This window comes from Ovis aries, chromosome 24, assembly GCF_016772045.2.
Source record: "Ovis aries strain OAR_USU_Benz2616 breed Rambouillet chromosome 24, ARS-UI_Ramb_v3.0, whole genome shotgun sequence".
In the NCBI taxonomy this organism is placed as follows: domain Eukaryota; kingdom Metazoa; phylum Chordata; class Mammalia; order Artiodactyla; family Bovidae; genus Ovis; species Ovis aries.
The window spans coordinates 17285352-17291133 of NC_056077.1; positions in this window are offsets into that span (position 1 = coordinate 17285352).

Sequence of the window (5782 nt, forward strand, 5' to 3'; positions counted from 1 at the left end):
GTAGGGTGAGGTTGAGAAAGGTTTTGGCATGAGTGTGTGTGTGTGTGTCTGTGTGTGTGTGTGTGTCTGTGGGCACGGAGTAGACAAGCCTGAAGGCAGAGAGACTGGTGCAGCAAACCAGGTAAGAAGCAGTGTGAGTCTGAACCAAGGTCATGGCAATGTATCAATGCCTGAAAGTGAATAGACAATGATAAGGGTGTGGAAGGCAGGAGAGGCTGGAGGAGGGCAGGTTTGCCAGGAGAGGAATTCAGGTTTTGTGTTTGAATATGTTGAACCTCAGATATGCATTGCCTAGGGTTCCTGAAAGAAACCCAGTTCAATTCAACTTGAGCTAAAAAGTACTTATGGGCTCATTAACTTGGAAGGCCAAGGGCAAATCCCAGTCATGGCTGGATTTAGGGCTGCAATGAAATCGCTTTCTCTCCATATCTCACCTCTTCACAGCTTCTCTCCGAACACTGGATTTTTTGCCCCCTGAAGTAGGCTTGATTCACACGGCAGAAAAATGGCTCCTAATGCCTTGAGCTTATATTTTGACAGTTTATGCTTCAAAGGGAAGAGAGACTTTGTACGCAATCTTAGGGAAAAACTCAAATTGGTCCTGCTTAGGTCACGTGCCTACTTCCCGACAAAGCACCGTGTCCAGAGGATCCAGTACTGTGTCTGAGTCAGCCTGGACCAGGTGACCAGATATGTGTGGGTATCATGAACCAGCATGACCTCACAAGGACCCAGAGAGGAGGAGAAGTAGTTCTCTAAGAAAGATTCTGGAAGACAAAACAACAACAAAAACGTCCATAATGATATGCAGTGGAACACTAAGATGGAGATACCAATGGTTCATGTTCAGCCCCTCCTTACACAGAAGGACAGAGTTGAAGATCAGGAGATGAGGCTTCAGTCACCTCCTGGTGGCACTCCTGGGCTCATCTCTATCTACAGGGTCTAAAAGGAACCTGGCCTCTCACCTTCTTCCCTCAGAGACCCAGCCCTGGACGTCAGAGGCAGGCACATAATAATGATTTTCTCTTTATGATCCCTAAGAAGGTAGTGAGAGGTGGCACTGCAAACCACAGACCTCAGGATACCGATTATAATCAAAAGCACCAGAACAAAAGCAGTCGGTGGCATCCATATGGGCAACACACATTCTGGTTAGGTGACTTTCTATTTCTGCCCTACGGGCTGACGGCATCGTCTCCCAAGTCAGCTTTAATTATACAGCTTCCAGAACATGCCATTTAGCGCCAACCCTGGGCAGTGTTTCTGAACACCGTGGAAATAAGAAGTCTCTGGGTTAATTAAACAGCTGGTCTGGAAATAGGAAGGGCAGCCCAAGGGCTGACATCCCAGAGTAACCCTCTGAGGAACCCTGCATAGGAGTCAGACCTCTTTCATCCCCATCCTCATCAGGAGCAGTATGGTCTGAAAGCTTTGAGTCCAACTTCACCCACAAAATAACTGTGTGGCCTCAGGCAAGCCATTTAATCCCTGGGGAACCTTAGTTTTCCTCGCCTGCAGAATGGGTATAATGCTTCTCTCCCAGGGAGAGATATGAGATGAGGCCAATGAGAAAAATGCATATGAAACACTAGCATATAATTCAGAACTAGTGGCTTCTTTCCCCCAGAACATATGCTTAATCTGCAACCATGGTGCCTCTTCCTGCTTTACAGTTGGAAGGGAAGAGCGTGTTAGGGAGGAGGCAGGGATAACTTGGAGGTTAAAGTCCTCACCTCTGGGGACAGTTGGACCTGGGTCTAAGTCATGCCACCTGCCATTTAGCAGCTGTGTGATTTCACACCTTCTGAGCACCTCCACTCCCTCCTCTGTGAATGGGATGCTAAGAGTCACTATTTCCTGGAGATGAGGATTCTACAGGCCACCTTCTATTCATTCCTTAGTACAGTGCCTGCCACCAAGGAAGGTCTCAAGAAATGCTATTACTACATTTTACTTTCAAAATATTATACACACCACACAAACAAGTCACTCTATTATTACTAGTCGGTGTACTAGATGTTTTGTTCACCCTGAACCATTGTCCTTTTCTGTTCACGGCCAAGAAAGGGGAGAGAGGGAGCCGGATCACACACTAGGACATTCGTTCTCAAACCTGACTGCACAGAAGAGTAAGGGAGTGGCTGTCTTGTTAATTTCCGCATTCTTAGACTCCTAACCTGAAATTCTGGTGCAGTGGGGTCTGGGGAATGTGCATTTCCTAACAAGCTTCCTAGGGTACGCTGATGCAGGTGGTCCAAAGATTGACCTTGACCTCTGCACACTAGAACATTATCTTTATGAAGGTCACACACTTCCACTGAGGAAGATGATCACCATCAGCCAGGCTACCCCGGGAGCATCTTTACATTGGCTTCAAAGGATCAGGGTGGGAGGTTGCATGGAGGCCTGATGGTGCCCATAAGTCCCGAAGTTGTCTGACTCATCAGTGATACTTGACCTCCAGCTGATCCCTGCATCCCACTGAACATCTCCTTATCTTGCCTGCTGTCTGCTGGCATCACTTCTCAGGCTCTTGCTCAGATGAAGGAGTTTGAAGGTCTCAACTTTGAAACTCCGCTGAAGCCCCCACCCTGTATCACCTCCAGCCCCCACACAGATTCAAGAATTTCTACCACATACGGTCCTAACTGAGGCTGGTAGCTATAGTCAGCCCAACCCTCTCGGCCCCGTGATTCAGAGAAGGGTAGATAATTATTTAGCCTTCAAGAAGGAAAATCTGAGGGCGATTTAATAACAGGCTGCAAACATATGAAGAGTTATTAGCAGGGAGCTGGTGACCACCTGTTCCCTCTCTCCGCTGTGACTAGGAGACACAGAGATGGGATTTAACTACAGAAATGAAACAGGACGCCAGGGTAAGCATGAACCTACATCACTGATGTGATTTCAAGGGGCAGCATATAAAATCTACCTTCCTGGAATTTATGGCAGGGAAGGAGCTTGGGATCTGAAGTGTCATCTCCCTCCCAGAGGCTGTGAGCCACGTCAAGACAGGGATTTTATCTTACTTGGCCCTAGGCCTCGGCACTGGGCACATATAGACCAGCGGTTCTAAAGAAGGGCCCTGGCGCAGCAGCAACAGCATCATCTGAGCTCTTGCTACAATTGCAGAATCGCAGACCCTACCCTCATCTACTAAATCAGAAACTCGGGGAGTTAGGGGGACCAGCAAGCTGTAGTTCAACAACCGCTCCAGGTGATTCTGACGCCACTGCTGTGCATTCCTCTCACCTGGGGCTCTTGTTAAGTACACTTTCTGATGCAGTCGGTCTGGGGTGGGGCCTGAATTCTGCATTGCTAGTGAGCTTTGGTGGGCTTCCCTGGTGACTCAGTGGTAAGGACCCAGCCTGCCAATGCAGGAGACCCAGGTTCGATCCCTGGGTTGGGAAGATCCCCTGGAGAAGGAAATGGCAACCTGATCCAGTGTTCCTGCCTGGGAAGTTCCATGGACAGAGGAGCCTGGTGGGCTACAGTCCACGGGGTTGTGAGAGTCGGACACGACTGAACGACTGAACAACCACAATGCAATGAGCTTTAAGTGATGCCGATGCTATTAGTCCCTGGATCAAAGTTCTGAGTATTGAGGATCCAGAACTATGCCAGTTCATGTCATTGCTCTGCTTCAAATCCTCCAGTGACTCCCTTCTCATTTAAAGTAAAGTCAAGAGGTCCCATGTAACCTGGCCCCCATTATCTACCCTGCTGTGCTCATCTCTGTTCCCCTACCCTTTTCTCACTATGCTTTAGCCACACTAGCCTCCTTGCTGTTCCTTGAACACCCCAGCAAGCTCCCACCCAGGACTTTTGTATTTGCTCCTCCACCTGGGCTCCACCGTGGCTCACTCTCACCTCTGTGACAGGGAGCTTCTCTGGTGGCCTCTTGCTGTTGACACTTTCTTCTCATCTCCAACCACTGAGTGTGAGTGGGGTCTATCATGGGCCTGCAGATGCCAATTCTGTGATTAGGTTACATAAAGCAGTAATTTCTACCTTGGTAGCATGGCACCCCACTCCAGCGCTCTTGCCTGGAAAATCCCATGGACGGGGGAACCTGGAGGGCTGCAGTCCATGGAGTCGCTGAGGGTCGGACACGACTAAGCAACTTCACTTTCACTTTTCACTTTCATGCATTGGAGAAGGAACTGGCAACCCACTCCAGTGTTCTTGCCTGGAGCATCCCAGGGATGGGGGAGCCTGGTGGGCTGCCGTCTATGGGGTCGTACAGAGTTAGACACGACTGAAGTGACTTAGCAGCAGCAGCAGCAGCAGACACTTTCCCTTGCTGGCTTTGATGACAAAAATTCCCATGTGAGGACTGACACTGAAGCTCCAATAATTTGCCCACCTGATAAGAACAGCCGACTCATTGGAAAAGACCCTGACGCTGGCAAAGACTGAAGGCAGGAGAAGGGGGCAGGAGAAGAGCATGAGATGGTGTGATGTGGCTTCATTGACTCAATGGACATGAATTTGAGCAAACTCCAGAAGATAGTAAAGAACAGGGAAGCCTGATGTGCTGCAGTCCATGGGGTCACAAAGTGTCAGACAAAATTGAGCAACTGAACAATGACAACAACCTATGTCAGAGAGACCCACACGACAAGGAAATAAGGGGTGGTTAATTCTGAAAAGGAACTGAAGTTCTGACAACAACCATGTGAACTTTGAAGCAGATCCTTCCCCAGCTGAGCTTTTGAGTGAGACCCCCAACCCCATTAGACATTTTGATTAAAACCTTGTAAGAGACCCTGAAGCGAAGGGTCCAGCTAAGCCATGCTCAGCCCCCTGACACACAGAAACGGTGAGATTCAGAATAAATGTTGTTTGAAAGCAGCTTAAGGCTGTGGTAATTTGTTAGCATTAGATACATTCAGGTTTGGCTCAGATGTCTCCATTTCAGTTGAATCTTCCTGACTTTCCTCTTTATAATAGCAACCTCCACCTTCTGCCAAGAACACCCTATTCCTTTTCACCACTTAATTTTCCCCCATAATACATATCACCATGTGATAGAGCTTATATTCTTCATATTTTTATGGCCTGTCTCTCCCACTGGAAGTAAGCTTTCTGATCTCAGAGTTTGCTTTTTTGTTTGTTTTCTGTCTTTTTCTCCCATACCTGTATCCCTATATCCCTAGTACCAAGAGTAGTGCCGAGCATGTAGAAAGCACTCAGTAATATTGTTGAATGAATGAATGAATTCAGCTGACTGTCTTCCTCCACACAGTGGGGAAAGCCTTACAGTTTTTCACTATAGCAACCCGGTGAAGAAGGAGGTTTTTCCAGACATCTGTATACAGTAGTCCTCCCTTATCTGCAGTTTCAGTTACAGGGGTCAACTGTGTTTCAAAACTATTAAGTGAAAAATTCCAAAAATAAACTATCCATCTGTTTTCAATTGCGTGCTCTTCCAAGAAGCGTGGTGAAATCTTGTGCCGTCACACTCTGTCCTCCTGGGCCAAGAACCATCACTTTGTCCAGCATCTCCTACCACTGGTCACTTAGTGGCAGATCAGTTATCAGGTGGACTGTTGCTGTATACCAGTGCTTGTGTTCCAGTAACTCTTCTTTTACTTAATAATAATCCCCAAAGCCCCTTTCAAGTCCCCAAGCCCTGTTGTGGTGAATAGGCTTGCATAACTCAGTGAAGCTATGAGCCATGCCATGCAGGGCCAGCCAAAATAGATCATAGTGAAGAGTTCTGACAAAATGTGGTCCACTGGAGGAGGAAGTGGCAACCCCCTCCAATATTCTTGCC